The sequence below is a fragment of the Sylvia atricapilla genome, chromosome 10, assembly GCF_009819655.1.
Source record: "Sylvia atricapilla isolate bSylAtr1 chromosome 10, bSylAtr1.pri, whole genome shotgun sequence".
In the NCBI taxonomy this organism is placed as follows: domain Eukaryota; kingdom Metazoa; phylum Chordata; class Aves; order Passeriformes; family Sylviidae; genus Sylvia; species Sylvia atricapilla.
Genome location: NC_089149.1, coordinates 7,527,360 through 7,544,564, shown reverse-complemented (window position 1 = coordinate 7,544,564; position 17,205 = coordinate 7,527,360). Strand labels below are relative to the sequence as shown.

At 46.8% G+C, this 17,205-nt stretch overlaps 1 long non-coding RNA gene across 1 annotated transcript in view; it reads right to left on the bottom strand.

Annotated features, from left to right (window-relative positions):
* LOC136365384 (uncharacterized) overlaps positions 1-17,205 on the bottom strand; it is an 87,288-nt gene that overhangs the window by 38,671 nt on the left and 31,412 nt on the right. The window contains exon 2 of the long non-coding RNA XR_010744363.1: positions 7,674-7,949. This is a non-coding gene — a long non-coding RNA (uncharacterized lncRNA). The remainder of the gene's footprint in view (positions 1-7,673; positions 7,950-17,205) is intronic.

The window sequence follows — 17,205 nt, the reverse complement described above, 5'->3', positions numbered from 1 at the left end:
CGGTTTAATCTGAGTGGATTTAAAAAATCGTTGCCTTTGGTATAATTTATGGAAATGAAAAGTGCTTACATTAAACAAATAGTCTGCAAATGTTCTCAGTGATGGGCTCTGCGGCACACGCACTCTTATTTCAGGTTATGAGTGTCTTAAAAAGAAAATGAATGTTAACTACTTGGATTTCATGTATTTATTGTTCTAATACTCGCCGATTTTTCTAAAAGCCCTACGGATACAACCTATCGTGTTAACTCTATCGGAAAGAATATACACATTTTCATATTATTTTTTTTCCCTGAACCTACTAGTAACCAATCTAAAGCAAACTATTAAGCAGACTTGTGGAGATGGGAGATTGCAGCTCCATTTTTTGTCCTTAGCTGCAAATAGAGGTTTAACTTGCAGTAATTAGGTGAGAACTAGCCAAGCATCTTACTATTATGATGCTTGTTAAAAACGCTTCTTTTCTGCATCTGCATTTGAGTGTGTTCCCCTCCACTCTTAATCTTCTTATGGAAATGAAGGCGAACGGCAGGGAACCTGCAGAGACTTAGAGAATGTCCTTGTTAACTGGAATTTCTCAGCATTGCTAATTAGCAGAGTTTGACGACCACCAGTATTGGGGAAAGCTCTGTTTAGCCACTCACAAACCCTTCCGAGGAAGAGCAGACTAATTTTATTTTGTAATTAAAATCTGAAAAGGCCCCTATTTGACAGTTAGGGCTATGAGAGTTTTATCTCCCCGTGAAATAATTACTGCCTTGATAACTCAATTTTCTGCAAAATGTCAACTGTGAGCTCCAAAAGTTTTAATTTCATTACGTTAAAAAAAAAAAAAATAGGCGAAGACGAAAATGTACAGATAAATTTCCTCTTGCCCCCTCTTATGCTGCTACAGCAGCCCAGCGCTCGGGAGCCGAAGCGAAGTCAGGGAAGTTTTAATGAACTAACTATACCCTAATCTCTGGGGAATTTCAGTCATCACACCGTGAGTTTTGCAGTAGTATCCCGAGGAAAACTTGGGGAAATCCAGTCTGAAATGGCCCGGAATAAAAGGCACGTTCGGAGTGGGCGCGGGCCGGGACAGGGGCAGGGGCAGCCCAGCTTCCAGAGCCGCCTTCCCCGGCCCCTGCAGGGTCCCGGGCTGCTGCAGATGTCCTCAGCCTGAGAAGGATCTCCCACAGCCGGGGAGACCCTCGGGGCGCTCAGAGGGCTCCCGAAAACTTGGGAAGTTTGGCGGGGCCGAGCTGGGGTGAGGCTGGGGCCACTCCGCCTGCGAGGCCCGAAGGCGGCTGCTCGGGGAACCTGGGGGGAGCCGAGGCGCCGCGGCAAGTGTAATCCACTCTGCTTGCGTTTGGGATGTTTTTTATTATTATTTAAAACAGTTTAATCTCCTTTTTGTCCCTCCCTGTCCAGCAAGTAGCCCGATTGTCGCTCTCAGAAGTGGCATTACACGTACAAACCAAGGAGGAGGCGAGCCGCGGCCGGTCCCGCCAGACCCCATTTCTCCCAATAATTCCATTCAAGGGCTCTAAGGACCCTTGAAAGCCGGGGAATGCCGAGGGAGCCCCGCGCTGCTCCCGGCCTCTCCTTTCATCCCCGTTGTCCCCGAATGGAAGCGCGGGGCTCGCACACGTGCGGCCGGGCGGGCAGCGCACGGCCCGGGCCCGAGCGGGGCGGCCCGGCTCCTCCCGGGGGTCCCGCTGAGCCCCCGAGCAGCCACGGCCACCGCCGCACTCCTCAGCCGGGGGGGAATAAAAACAAATGGGCGAGAGGTTAAAAAAAAAAATTTAAAAAAAAAAGGAGAAACAAAAATTAAAAATAAGCAAAGCAGCTCCGCTTTAGTCCAGTGCTGCAAGAAGGAAAATTTAAAGAGAGAAAAAAAAAAAAAAATAAAACTCGGATCCTGGAGGGAGTTGAACGTACACAATAAGCAGCAGAAAAGCCGAATCGCGCACACCACCTCTCGAAGTCGTTTTCAAAAGGCTTCTCAATAAAAAGAGAAGCCGATTGTCCAAACAGGCTTCCATGACTCTTCATAAATAGCCAACAGCTTCCTCAAACTGTCCGTGGTTTTTGCTCTGCATCTAAAATCACACTCCCGGGATTTCTTACCCAAAGGAAAGCATAAGTGAAGCCCGTGCTTTTTCTTACGGGATCTTTAAAATAAATCAGAAAATCAAGATCAGTGGCGAGGATAAACTTAGGAATTACTGTACAACGCAACGGGGTGAAATTACAGTTGAATGTTGGCTCTTTAGCAGGAAGGCAACCCCCTCGAACGGGATCCTTTTTGGCAGTCTATTTAAAGTTATCTTTCCTTCCTAGTTTTATAAGAACAAATGAGTTTTCTTTTCCCATTGTAGTTGAATGAACTCATGTATATTAAACACAAAACCCTCCTGAAGAACGCTAACTGCTTAAACCCACAAAGGCACAAAAATCCAGAATTGAAGGTTTCCAATTCCTGAATAAGTCCCCTTAACTCTCTCAGGCTCGCAGGAGAGAGAGATTGGAGACATTCTCTCAAAGTCTTAATGCCTGGAAGGGGCTATCTCAAACGTATTGTCTTTTCCTAAAGTTGAGGCTTCTATTTTATTTCCCTCTTTCCCCTTCACCATCTTTGTGTTGACTTAAGAAAATAATGGTCTAAAAAAGTGTCTGTTCATGGGATCACACGTGTCGCCCAAATCAAATGAAGTCCTCTTTGGCCCCAGCACAGTTTTGATGGAATTATTCCGGCTCTTCCATTGAATTCACACCATTTCCCAAAGAAGCTGTGGCAGTTTCAATGGGAACGCCTGAGGCACAGCCTGGGGTGCTTCAAGGTTGCTTCTCTCAGCGCACCTCAAACCCTGGCATCCCGAGGCATGGTTTGAAAAGTACATTGAAGGGGAAAAAAAAAAAAAAAAAAAAAAAAAGGCCCTTTCCAGTGATTCTCAGATCACTGACAAGATCGCCCATAATGGAGCCAAGACGGTGACTTTTATCTCGCTGTTCCTCATAGTCCTTAATTTGGAGCTCATTGACAGGACAGACGGTAATGACACTTTCAGAACTGTTATGGTCTGGAGTGACAATCTCTCCATCTCGCCCATGGTTTATTGACACCATGGGCTCATTGTGTCAACTTAGGCTTGTGATTTCAGAATTCTCCAGCGACGGGCTCGTTGGGAGGATTTTAATTCAAATTATAGACTAGCTGTCTATACAGTGAATTCATATTTAGACGGCGCTTAATCGGAGCAGAGAGATGGTGCTATAAATAATAACAACAACACTTCCCATGTGTCTATCCACTGTCCTCCACCCCAAGATCGGAAGGAGCCTTTGCCGGAGGGAGCCCGGGCGCAGCGGGGAGAGGCGAGGGGGCCCTCGGGCTCCTCCAGGGCAGCAGGAGGGAGCCCGTGGGACTCCGGGCCATCCTCATCCTCAGCCCGCGGGTGTGTGCGACAGGCGGGGCAGGAGCTTCGGGCACACCGCGATCTGCGGCACTGCGGGCGGTTGGGGCGCGGGGTGCTGTCGGCGGGGTGTCACAGCTCTTTTTCCATGGAAATGGCTGGAAAACGGGGCTTCTTCCAAACACCCCGGCTGTCCCTGTGGAATCCTTCTCGGTGGGAGAGGATGAGTGCGAGGAGAAAGGCCCAGGGGGTGCCCACGGGCTGGGACAGAAGGGGCGATGCTGCGGGTGCTCAGGGCAGCAGGTACTAGGGACGGGCTGAGGGGGACGCAAGAAAAGGTGAAATGCGAATTTGGCCTTTGAGGCTGTTTTTCTGGTTTGTTTCTTCAAGTCTCCCCTTGCACCGCTCAGCAGAGAGCTGGAGGAAATGCTGGCATCCAGAAACAACCTTCCAAAAGACATAAATAAACCCCAAATGCACTTTTTCTTCCAAGTGGAGATGAACGAGACTGAGCACAGAGCTGACCCCCCCCTTGCTGCCAGCTGAGCACAGAGCCGACCCCCCCGTTGCTGCCAGCTGTCTGCCAAGCCTGGCACCCGATCCCAGATTCACAGCACTTTCTCCCCTGAGTAACGTCCGCAGAATAACACCCGGCAACTGAGTTATGAATCGAGCCCAGGAAAACCGCGGTTTGGTTAAACTGATCACTCGGGACCCTTGATTTTATGTGCCAACTTCTGCCCCAGGGAGGGGGGAATTTACGACCCCTTTACAGCCCCCTCACAACTGCTGTTTCTCAGAGGAGCACTAACAGCCCCTCTCCTGGAACCGGGTTAATCATTTACCTTTCGGCAGGAGTCACTAAATTTTTGTAAAGTGCCTCCTGACGTTAACCCGTGTGTACGAGCTCTCTGTATTTTTTCCATTTCCTGTGGTAATTGACATATAATACCTCTGTTTATAACTGGCCTGACAGATCTATACAGATGTATATTTTTGCTTAATTTCAGAGTTATATATACCGAACGCGTGCTAACTAAAGAAACACTAAAGGAAATCTGGGAATTCCGTGGTGCAGGAAATCTGTGCAGGGCTCTTGCTATTATTTATAGAAAACGCCATGTCTTTATTTTGGGCGCTCTTACTACAGAACTGCCTTATCAGGGAGTCTCGAGCGCAGACCAAACTGAAAGAGTGGAGAAAGTATGCTCAGCGCGACAAACAATAATATTTCATAAAAACCTATCCGAATATAATTTCTAAAGTGAAAAGTTTATTGTGAGACCAACAGCCATGGGGTTCATTTAATAGAAAAACTGCGGCGTTATGACTTTCATCCAGGCTGTCAACAGGAGATACAAAATAACCCCAATTTAACAGAAATAATTTGGTTTCCATTAGTCTTTCTCTTAGCACGCAAGACGCATAAACCGTGCTGGGTATTAGGGCAACCAGCAAATACCACCGTTAAATGGGCTACACTGAGCTACGTGCACTCTATAAAATAAGTGGAGAATTCATCTAAAAAGTTGGTGGCGATGCAGCACGTCACATATTTTGGCTAATCGTTTTATATCACTAGGTTTCTTTTAAATCTGTCATGTCCACAGTGAGGAAATAAAATCGCACTCCAGGCGATTCACTTAAGATAACGCTTCTTCCTTTTCCAGGAATTGGGGAAAGAGTGGGAGGGGTTTTTTTTTGTTGTTGTTGTTGTTGTTTTTGTTTTTGTTGCGCTGTGGAGGGTTTTTTTTGGGGGGGGGAGGAAGTGTTTGAGCTTTGTTGGTTTTTTTTTGTTTTGAGGAGGCATTGAGGTGATTTTATTGCTTCAGGTTTAAACATATGCCTTTTGAGAAAATGTTTCCTTAATGAAAAGGAACTGTTCAACCCTGCTTACAAGCAACACCTGTCAACACTGACTTATTTAAGACACGTTGGGAGGGAAACACAAGCACGAGCATCTGAAAGGATGGCATCTGCTGACAGCACTGGAACACCAAAGTTGGGAACGATGAAAAATTAATCCGGATTTTTTTTTTTTTCTGCCTAAGGCTGCCAATAAAGAAGTTGGTCTGCCGGGGATGTCCCACTGCCCGCCGGGGCGGCGCGGTCCCGCAGCAGCTCCCCTGCTCTGCTCAGGTGCGGGAGAGCATCACATATCAGCGTTTCTGTAAGACCCAGCCTCACGGAAAGAAGCCGCTTAGCAAGAAGTCGGTGGCACTTCACTTATTTTTCGCCCACGTTCATCTCTCCGGAGAGCAAACGGCGCAAGCTGGAGGTGACTTCCTCCTCCATAACTCCCGCTCTCTGCTGGCCTTGCCCGTCCTTTCCTCACGGCGCTCACTTTAACCCCTGCAGCGGCTCCGCGCCCGTCCCGCGGCTCCCCCGGCGCCCCAGCGCGGCCGACAGGGGGCGCCACCCCCGCGCGGAGCGGCCGCGGCAGCGGGGAGGGCCCGGGGGGAGCCCGGGGGGAGCCCGGGGGGAGCCCCGGGAGCCCGGAGCCGAGCGGGGTCGAGTACAGATCTTTAGTCGTCGTGGATAAAAAGAGATTAAAGGCTAAATTCTTTTTCTTTTCTTTTTCTCTCTCTCTCCCCCTTTTTTTTTTTTTTTTTTTGGGGTCAATTTTAACCAACTACGGAAATGTAGAGCTTTCATGCTTTGATGTTGCCCAGAAAGAAACTGTTATATCGGTTGTGAAATTACATCGTCTCAGAGCCAGCGAACCAGCCGTGGAGTGCTAAAATAATTTAATTTAAAATAATAATAATATGAGGACCCGAGCTTCCGAAGAGGCACTTAAAAGCTGACACGTGTCCCTCCATCTCCCCTCTCCCTAGCGCTCCCGATGTTTCCTGACTGCCGTTTGATGGCAATAATTAAAAATAAGATAACCCCAGGCTAGCTGAGGTCTCGCATCCATCATTTGCAGCGCGCTGTCCTCACCCTGCCCCTGCGCGGCCGGCCCCGCCGTCCAGCCCTGCTCTGCAGGGGCAGAAGAGTGCAAAAAAGCAAATCGCTAAAATCATAAACCGAATGTTGGACTTTTACCATATTAACCATAAATAAAATTGTAACCCGCTACCCACTTTCCCCCTACTACAAAACCCCTTCACCTGTATTTAAATAGCACGTCTTTAATTACAGCAGTTGGGGATGTATGAGGCTGAAATGAAATTAGCAGTCATTACCAGTCCTTTAACTCTGTGGTGCTTTTGATCAGCACTAAATTAGCTTTCCAGTCCTAACAAAGGCTCTATAGCAAGCAGTGGGCTGTAAATAAGACAGCTCGACCTGCCCTCAACACCTTTTCTCTTGTCAATCACAGCTCTATCATTCAGCCCAAGATTAACCTTTATCTACCAAATTCTTACCAAGAAAAAAAAAAAAAAAAAAAAAAAAAAGGGGTGTGTGTGTGTGTGTGGAGGGGGAAAGCCAACCTCAACTTTGCTAACTGTAACTAAGAAGAGTTTCCCTTTAAACGGTATTATAATGAGCCAACATGTTAAATTCGGGCCTTTCCCAGCCCCAAGCTCAATCAGAAGGCAGCGGCGGGCGCTCAGAGGTATTGATGGTTTATTACCGACTCTCCCGGGCGCGGACCCCGCGCAGCCGGAGGCGATGCGCTCTGGGCGTGCGGGGCGCTCCGCGGGGCCGGCCCCTTTCCCCGGGATTGGGCCGCGGGAGGAGCGGCCGCGCAGCGCCCACAGGGGGCGGCAGAGAGCGGGGAACCCCCGCCCGGCGCCCGCTCCGCGCCCCGCGCACCGCCCCGGCCGCTCCCGCGGAGCGCGGGGCACCTCCGGGCCCGGGAAACCCGGGGAACCCGGGGAACCCGCGGAGCGTCTCTGGCAGCGGAGAGGTGTTTTCGCGCCTGCCGCCCTGCGCCGGGCGCGGCCGGGGGCTGCGCGCCTCTCCGCGGCTCGCCCCGCGGGCAGCGCCGAAAGAGCGGCCGCGTCTGGAACGGCGCGGGGTTCCCGGTTCCGCCGCAGCCCCGGCGCAGCCCCGCGGGCCCTGAGCTCCGCGGACAGGAGCGCACAGGGCGCAGGCAGCCCGAGGACCGGGCGCGCTCCTGCCCGACGCTTCGCTGGCGATGCGCGGCCGCGCAATTTCAGCCGAGCCCAAACCCGTACGCGCGTCCCCCGAGCTTAAGGCGGCGGAGCTCAGAGCGGCGGGTCGTAGGTGGGAGCTACACTTTCCAGATCGTTTTAAAGGTCACGGGGGAGGAGAGGGGGGGAAAAAAAAAACTGTGAATGTCAAAGTTGTGCTGCAGCTACTTACATGTCGGTGCCAGCGCAGGGTGGTGGCTGCGAGCGGTTTGATTGGCAGCTCAACGCCAAAGTCCGCGCGGACTCCGGAGCCCGGCGCGGCCCCGGGGGTCTGAGCACTTTTCACCGGACAGAGGCAGCTGAAGGAAGCTCGCACGTCCCCTTCTCTTCTCCTCTCCTCCTCCATCCAGGACAGAGAATGAATCCATTTCGGTTTTTCTTTCCCCGGCTCTCTTTCCGTTTGCCTACACATCCTCCAAGTCCTAGCCCTAGCTCTTAACTGCAGTCCCTGGAACAAGAGGGGAAAAAATCGTTTATGGCTTAAAAAAAAAAAAAAATCCCAATGGCTGATTTGGTGTGTGTTATAAGAATGCACCCACAACAACAAAAAAGTCACTTCTCTGTCCCCCACCGTACAGCAGAAGAATAATAAAAAAGCTTTATATTTTTGCAGTGGGTATTCAAAGATAATTTGATGCCATTGTTTCTGCTACAGATGGTTCTTTTTAATACAATAACACTGCTCTTTGTGCATACTACACACAATAAAAATCGAAAGCGTTCTCCTGAATAACCATTTTGTTCTCGCTTGTATACAGGCCAACAAAAGCTGCCGTGAGGTAATGGGTTCTGTTTATTGAAGCCATAGAATAGAGGTTTGATAAAGATTTTTGTATATGGGGGAAAAAAATTAAAATAAAGACCTCGCAAGGTCGAGCTGATCTCTGCGTATTTATTACCACTGAAATATTTTATCAATATATTTCTTTGAGTTGCAGCTGCAGGGATCCCTCCCTCCCCTCCCCCCATCCACAATCAGTCCAAACATCTGTTTCTTTGAATTTGGGGAGATCTACAGTCGTGGCCAGACCTAAAAAAGCCTAGACTTCGAGAGCGACTGGGGCAAAGCGGCTCAGCGCGAAGGCAGCGGGCGCTGGGGAGGCGAGGCTGAGCAGCCCCGGCCGTGCCTGTGCCCGGCCCTATCTTTGTGTGCCCGGCTTTGCAATCTGCCGTCCACGCACACGCACACACAAAGGCTCAAACCGCTGCTGACAATCCCCCGGGATTAGCCCACGGGATTTTCCTCCGCGGCGCGCAGCTCCCGCGCAGCGCGGCTCTTGCGCGGCTCTTGCGCGGCTCTTGCGCGGCTCTTGCGCGGCTCTTGCGCGGCTGCGGCTGTGCCCGCCGGGGCCGGGCGGCTGCGGGTGCCGAGGGTGCCGCGGGCTCCAGCGGAGTTCTGCCGCGCTGCTAACTTTCTGCCAAGTGATGAATAAATTAGCACCGCTGAAGGGGGAAATAAACGTTCGGAGAGAGCCGCCAAGACCCACGGCGAATTTTGTCGTGAAAGTTGTTTCGCGGGTCAGGAATTGTGCGCCCGAAAGTCGCCCCGTTACCTACTTTGGGATCTGGTTACGACTGTAACAACTCGAAGAGAACCCCAAAGCAGTAGAAAGTGCTTAGACAATAGGGCTCTGCGGGAAAGTTGTTAGTCAGTGACTGTGTTTGTCTACCTTTCTATAGGAATTAATGCCACAGTTCTCTGTGCCTCTGTAGCCTGGACTGACAGTAATCCACCTCAGTGACTTCTGCCCTTTGTGTTTTCACAAAACTCGGCTCACTTGTAGCACGACAACAGCACGGAATAATGACTTTAACCTTCAAACGTTCTTTAATTAGCTTTTTCAGCAAACTAAAAGATGTTCAAACGAGCCCTTTGACAAAAACTGACCCGAACCTTCAAATTCTACTTTCACTTTTGGGACTAAGACGTTATTGGTTCGCAACTCGTCTGAAGTCATCTAATAAGGGATTATTTAGGAACTATTACCCACACGCCAATTAAAGCCTCTCCGATGAAATTCGGGAGACAAAGATAAGCATCAAAACGGAAAATTAAACTATTTGCACATGGCTTGTTTTTTCAACAACCCATTTTGCATCTCAGGATAAACATCTTCTCGCCGGCTCTCTCCGCCGGAGCGGGGAGGGTGCGGGGAGCGTCTCCCGGGGCGGCCCCGGCGGAGCGGCCGCGCCACATCCGCGTGTCCCCGCGCAGGGGCGGCGCTGCCGGGCCCCGGGAGCTCCGCCGGCCGGGCTGAGCGCCAGCAGGGGACTCGCACGGAGGGTGCCAGGGCTCATCTCCAGCCGCGCAGTTCAGGCAGCCTCCCGTCATTTTGCAAGAGCCTTCAACATGTTCAGGAGGTGGGGGGGATGTGGAGTAAAGGGGCCAAGAGTGTCAAAGTTCAGGGAATGGTACAAGAACTTTTCTAGGATTCTCGAAGGAAGCTTCTCATGAAGAACTGTTTTATTTCTTAGAGCAGGGAAGGAGAGAGATCAGTGGGGAAGGCATATTTTGAACCTACGGTGGGTTCTTTGGGATAAATGGGAAGCAGGCTCTGAATAGTTTAAAACTGACTTATCAATCAATGAAAGATGATTTTTATTTTTTTCTTTCCAGAGAGAACAACCCGACGGCTCAGAAATCTTACAGTGTTCTTAACCACTGTATACAACAAATTTTGGAAAGAGTTTCCCGGCAAATTACAGCATCCTACGGCAAGCTGACAAAGAGATTCCAGGAATGCCACGCATCTAGGAGGGAAATACGAATCCCTCTCTTAAGCCTGAAGCACGAAATTGGCTTAAAGCTCATTTTGCAGATAACTAGAAACGAAATCACCAGTGTGTGGACCGGGCAGCTATAACTTTATAACGCTTTGCAGCAATTTCTAAGACTTTACGGAAGGAAAGAAAAACAAGCAAACAAAAGTTTAAAAGTGAACCGCATATTGGAAGGGCTCTGAGAGAAATTCGCATATGAACGTGCATTTTTCGCCCTGGTCTGAGGAGGGCTAGGCTCCCACACGGCCACTGGTACCTTTAAGTCTCCGTGCCGAGACCGATCCCACGGGGTGGGAAAATGAACGTCCTAGATTCTGACTTTCACAATTCATTTTAGACTTGGAGAAATAACCCCCAACAAAAGAAAACATCCGAACCCAGACCACCTGCATCCAGGTGCATGGATAAAATAGCTAATTACTCCGAATTGGCTATGTATAGATACACCTCTAGGTTCCATATTCCAACAGAGCAGTACGGTGTTTGCCAGACACGGTCTCCCGTAGAGGGGCTGATTGCTGGAGCCTGACCCAACACTGTGGCCAGAAAAAAAAAACAAAATTAAAAATAATTCAGGATTTTGGAGTTCCTACCCAGGACAAAGCACTGCAGCTGTTTCAAAGCAGAGGGGGAAGACAGGCTGCTGCTGGCATTTCTCGCCCCAGCCAATATTTCTGCCCCTGCCGTGCCCGCGGTGGCTCCGCACTGCTCAGCCCCAGCCCGTGCCCGGCTCCCCGCGCCGGGGCTCCCAGGTTAATCTTCCCCGGAGGAGGTGAGGTTCACACCACACGGGACAAACACTTTTTTCGCGCATTCTGGCTCGCTGACAGGAGGGTTATGTTTTAACACCGGCGGGCTGCCCGGGGGCCGGGCGGGGTGCGCAGCGCGGATCCCCCGAGCAGCGCTCGCTCGGCCTCCCCGCGTGTCCTCCGGGACCCCTTTCCTGGGAGAAAGGGGCTTCCCAATCTATTCCCAGAAGTTCTCAGCCTCTCGTTTCACTTTAGCAGCTCTCAGGCTTTTTTTTGGCCAAAAAGCTGGAGCGGGAGCCGTGGTGCGGTGCCCTGTGTGCTCCAGGGACACACATCCCGGGAATCCCGGCCACTGTGCCCCACGCCGCAGCCTCAGCAGGACACTCGGGACACACCGGAGTCTGTCCAGTTACTGCCCCCAGCACTCAGGGACAGGAAGGCAGAAAATGCATTTACCCCAAAGCAAAGGAGCTGTGGCACACAAGAGCGGCTCTCGAGGAGAGGCAGGTTCGCAGGGCAGACAGGCCTTTTGCTGCACGGAAATCTACGGAAGAACTTTGGATGTGTCTTCTAAAATTGCAGAGTTTTCTTCTGTTTAGTTCCCCCCCACACTTTTTTTTTTTTTTTTTTTTTTTTTTTTTTTTTTTTTATGGTTGCTGTGAGAGAACCTGCTGATTTATTGCCTCAACACTTATTGCAATAAATTTGCTATGGGTAGCTGTGGTGCTAAATATGTCTCTAGTGAAAGATGACCACTTGGGATAAGATAAATTTCTCCTGGGAAGAAGAGCAGAAAGTAGAGCACCAGTAACATTCTGTATTTTGTCCAAATGTCTCTCGCACTTAATATTTTTATACATTCAACTCCTTAGAGTTGTCAATTTTCTTTGGAAAAAGACTTTTTTTTTTACATACTAAAGATGGATTTATCAAATAAATAACACTTGTTTACAATAGCTCTTAAATTTCTGTGTATGTTATGTCTCCATTACAAATATATATTGATTCTGAAGGTGTTTTGGTAAATGAAATGAAAATAAACATGCAAGGAGCATACGTGTGCACACAGCACACACACACTTTGCACTGCACATCTGATGCCTATGCACATCCTTTACATGGTACATATGATAATGTACAGTGTGGGGCCTGGTATAAAATGCTGCAGATTTATGGGAGTCAGGAACTCCCCTCACACATATTCCACATGTTCACATGACATTTGCATGTGCTCTTACATCTTAAATGTTGTGAGAAACATAATTTTGAATGCTGAATTTTAAATGAATTACCATGGAGTAAAGTGACAATTCATAACCTGCAAGCGAGTAATTTCACAAAACTTGTATTTTCATTGCATGCCTATTACTGCTGCGAGCAGACTGGAGCTGGAAAGGAGAGCTCCAATCCCGGCAGAAGGATCCCAGGGAAGTCCACAGAGCTCTTCACTTGCAATATTTTAACTGGCACATTTTTTCATTATCATTCATATAAAATATAAGGGGTGAATTTGGGGAAGGTTATTTCCTTTCTCTGTGGTTTCAACCAGGTTTCAAGTAGCCCATCACCACCTCACAGAAACATCTGCTGATCCCTATAACCTGCTGTGACTTACTGACTTGATGAGGTAAACTCAGTTTATTTGGAAACGTCCCCACTTAAGACTCTCAAAATATTTGCCTCCTGTTATTTTGATTTTTCTCCAATACCTGCTTTCACTCTTACCACCACACGACTCAAGTCAATCAGGGTCCATAATGGGCCACAACACATGGTACTCAACACTTCCTCCTCTGAACAACACAGGCCCTAAGCAGGAATCCCTCTGCATAATTTGAAACCCTCCACAGTATTACAGAGTAGCAATTCCAAGGTTCCCGACAGGTCAAGAAACCCAGGTCATTTGAAAGAACATTAATAAACGAGAATATGCAGAAATGAGGAATAGTTATTTGCAGCAGGAAAAGGGCAAAACCCTCATACTGTAGCTGGCACTGAATTAAAACGTATACAGAGGATTAGATATCAACCACTTCTATCAAATGCAAGGCCCAGGAACCTAGGGGGAGTGAAGTGTGTAAGAACAGATGCTTAGAAGGTAAAACACCCCAATTAACCTCATTATCTGTTACAAAACTGTACTATTAATATTCTGTGTTTTTTCAAATCGCTGTTGTTGTTGTTGAAGAGAATCTGTTGACTAGCATGTGTTTTGCTGTAGTCTCCCAAAAGAGCACTGCCCTTCTTAAGGTCAGGGGAATGTATCTTAAAACATTCATATATTTAAAAAATATGTATTGTCATTTTAATAGGCACTGTGGATAGTTTAATTTGTATCTGTATTAAATTAAACATATGGTGAACAGGGTATAATAGATTTTCTATAATTTAGCTGCCAATGTGGCAACAGAAGCCAGTTACTCTCACCAGCAGACTTGTCAGTGGTTTGTTTACTAGCTTATTTGAATTAAAATAAAGCTTCGCTTCTGCTGACTGCACATCATTATCTATGAGACCATAATCCTGCTAGCAAATCCTATATCTTCCAGAACTGGCTCTTTTGTTTGGGATTACTGAGAGCTTAGCCTATAACAAAGAGGAATAAGGCATCCCTCTCATCCTCGTAATTAAGTGTGGGGAGTAATTTAGAAACAAACCCAGAAAGATGTACAATTTGGAGTTTTGCTTCTATACAGGATTGGGGAACAGAAGACAAACACTGATTATGTTAGCACAATATTTAAACTATTAAAATACTGCACAACAGGAATTCAGCTTTTAAAAAGAAATGGCAACTATCAATAAAGTATTAAGTTGTTTCACTCTAGAGACATTTTTTACGCATCTGAAGGTATGCTGGCAAATTTGGGCGGAGCTTGAAGACGACGATTTTAAATATTTTTCTATACACATACACTATCTATATACCACTTCTATAAGATCTTAATTTTTAATTTAAAGAGCATAATTTAATAAATCAACCTTTATTTGATTTTTTTTTTAAACTACCCCTTAAATGTTTTAAGTTTTTTGGAGTAAAAATATTCTCTAGGAATAGGGATCTCTCTGGTGGCTGATCATGCTTGTTTAAGTGCTCTATTTTGATACCACCAAGATTTATGTTTTCCTTTGGGAAAATAAGTGGCTTGAAGTTGTTAGCATTTTACAGCCACCTTAGAAATGATCATAGCATTCATCAAGAAAATAAAGAATATTTTAACATAGGTATGCTGAGGTCACTCTAAATTGTATCAGCAATCTTTTGACTCTGGTGCTCAAGCTGTATTCATGTCACCCAAATCTGTTTCATCTCAAAACAGGAGTTATGCTATATACAAGGAATAGAAATTAATAACTAGGTCACAAAAAATAGAAGCCTCGGGAGTATACACAATATCTATTTGCAGAGGGCTAATAAGGACAGGGGTTGATTTATAAAAGTCTTCGACATTAATTGTCACAGATGGGAATTCTGAGGACCTCTGTGAAACCAAATGAGGCCCTAGTGAATTATAAAGCAGGTCCTTAGACTTTAAAAACATTTAGGCAAAGTGACAGTTCAGAACATCTGTTAGCCTTCTGTCTGAGTATAAACTGGATGTCATGGAGTGCACAGCTGTAGGCATTTTCTGCCTCTTTTTGCCAACATCTGTCACAGCATTACAGTAATATAGGTAATTATCAACACCTCATATAAACTGTTTGCTATTTTAATTTCTGAATAAGTAAAATTAGCATTATACCCTTTGGCAAAAAAAAAAAAAAAAAAAAAAAAAAAAATCCAGCCAGGGAAGAATACACATTTCCTTTTAAAGCTGAATGACAGATCTCATCATTTTAGGAGAGCTGAAATTCAGACAAAAATCTCTACTACAAATAAGGTCCTTAGGATAACATAAAAGACTTAGGTGAGAACAAGTTTAAATATTCTCCTTTTCTCTCTCTGTCTCTTAAAAAAAAGACATCTAAGTCTCATCTGTCATAAGCAAAGAAGATCAGTAGCAAGAAAAGATGGGAAACCGTTAATCATCGATGTTTTTTTCCCATGCACAAGCAGCTGTCAAATGATGTATGTTTTACCACAGTAACAAAGCCAAGGGCTCATCAGCACCAAGCAATTTTACTGTCAGCTGGTCATCCTTCTTCTCCACAGTGAGAAAGTAAGAGATCACCTTGCAGCAGTGCACAGAAACTCACAGCTGAGGCTGCAGCGAGCAGGGAAATAACCCACAGGACTTCCAGAAACAGGGGCATGTGCCAGGGGTCCCCTGACAACTGGGCAGGAAGGGGTACACGGAAGAGATGCTCCAAACAAACAGGCCTTCAAGCCAGCTTCTCCAGACCACATCCAGTTAGTTAGCCCATCAAGAGATGGAAACCACTGCCCAGTCCTGAGGGTCATCTGGGTGAGGGTGGCAGCACAGAGCAGGCAGCAAAAAGTGACCAGGTATTTCGTCTTCCCCAGATTTGGAGGTCCAGGTGATACACTTTGTAAGAGCACGATTGGCAGAAGGCAGTTTCTTATCATTTGTGATAATCAGGCTCCTGTGAGATGTTTCCAGCTGAACACCAAGACCATCAGCCTTTGATAACAGTGTCTGACTTGGTGGTTGTCTTAATGAAAGTGATTTTGTGAGTGCCTTTCACTGTCTTTTAGAGCACAGGATAAAAAATGGTAGAACAACAAAGCAACTGCTGAACAACAGCAGTGGCAACATGTCAGCCTGAACCTGCAAGGATGAACCTGGTGATAGGAAATAATCACGTGGCAATGAGTTTTACAAAATTTCATGGAAGCAATGATCATCCCCAGCTCACACTCATTTTGCTTTCACCACAAAAAGAATAGCACCTCTGCTAGAAGTTAATGTTCCAACATGGAAAACCTGAAAAAGTGCCGTTAGCTCCTTTTATAAAGGAGGCATATGGAACAAAGTGGTCACCAATATGCTATTTTTAGTGCCCGAACTACAGTCCAAAATATAATACCCAATTACTTGATATAGTGCTCTATACACTGTCTGAACAACAATAGTGGACTGAGAAGCAAGAGAAAGCACCAGAATATGGTTTTGAAGTCATTCAGATTTCATGTATTTTATTTTCCTCTAAAAATAAAGGCTTTGAAAAGAGGTGCAGTGTTGTCCAGGCTGAAGGAGGAGGGGGGAAGAGAAGAGCTGAAAGGGAGATGAGAGCATATGGAGGTTGAGAAAGAAGAGAGAGAGACTTTGACTAGAGGAAAAGACGCTGGGGCACAGATAGCCAGAAATCTAGAGAAAAGAGAGACAAAATGGATCTGGGGTGCACAGTCAGAGGAGCCACGAACACAGCTGTACCTATAGGAAAGACCACAGTCACAACGAGCTATCCAGTTGGGGACAACACAGGACTTTACTAATTCTATCATTTCCCCTAATTCCCACTCTGATGGGCTGTGAACTGTGGTGGCTGAGCTGTAGATATTTTTTTTACCATCTCTGCTAGCAGTGCAGTAATTTTACTGAGGACACAGGGGACAGCTCAGTGCCAGTATGGTTTATGGCTGATCCAGCAACTTAGGAAGGAGATGAACACACCCCTTACTGTCCAGCATTCTTATTTCCCCTTCTCTAGCTCTTACTGCCTCCTTAGCATTTAGTACATGCCTCTTTCTATTTCCTCCTTGTGCACAGTCAAAATTACCAGAAATTGTGGACCTGTTCCATGCAGTCTGAGGTCCACCACTCTAACAAAGACAAATTCAGTGGTGAGGAATGTTTTCACTATGGTCCTAAACCACTTGTGAGATGTTTGCAGGCTGAGACTACTTCTTTCAAGAGCTCCATCCCTCCACTGAGCAATTATTGCTCTGGCTTTTCTCACCAACTGTAATGATGCATCCAGGTGGATGCCAGGCGGGTTTTACCAAATTATAAGGTGCAGGATAAACATTTTCCTCCTACTTTTGGTTTCAATGTTAAGATTCTCAAACATTTATTTTAACACTTGCAAATAAAACTATCTTACATATTCCTATCACCCTACTCCCTAAATGCATTGTTCAAATGCCAAAGAGTATGTGAGCTATTGCAGATCGCATAATAGATGCCTACACATTCACTATTCTAGTAATATTTATTATTGAAACAGACTGTTTTGTAAAGAGCTTTGAGATACCTAGGCCATGAAAAGTGT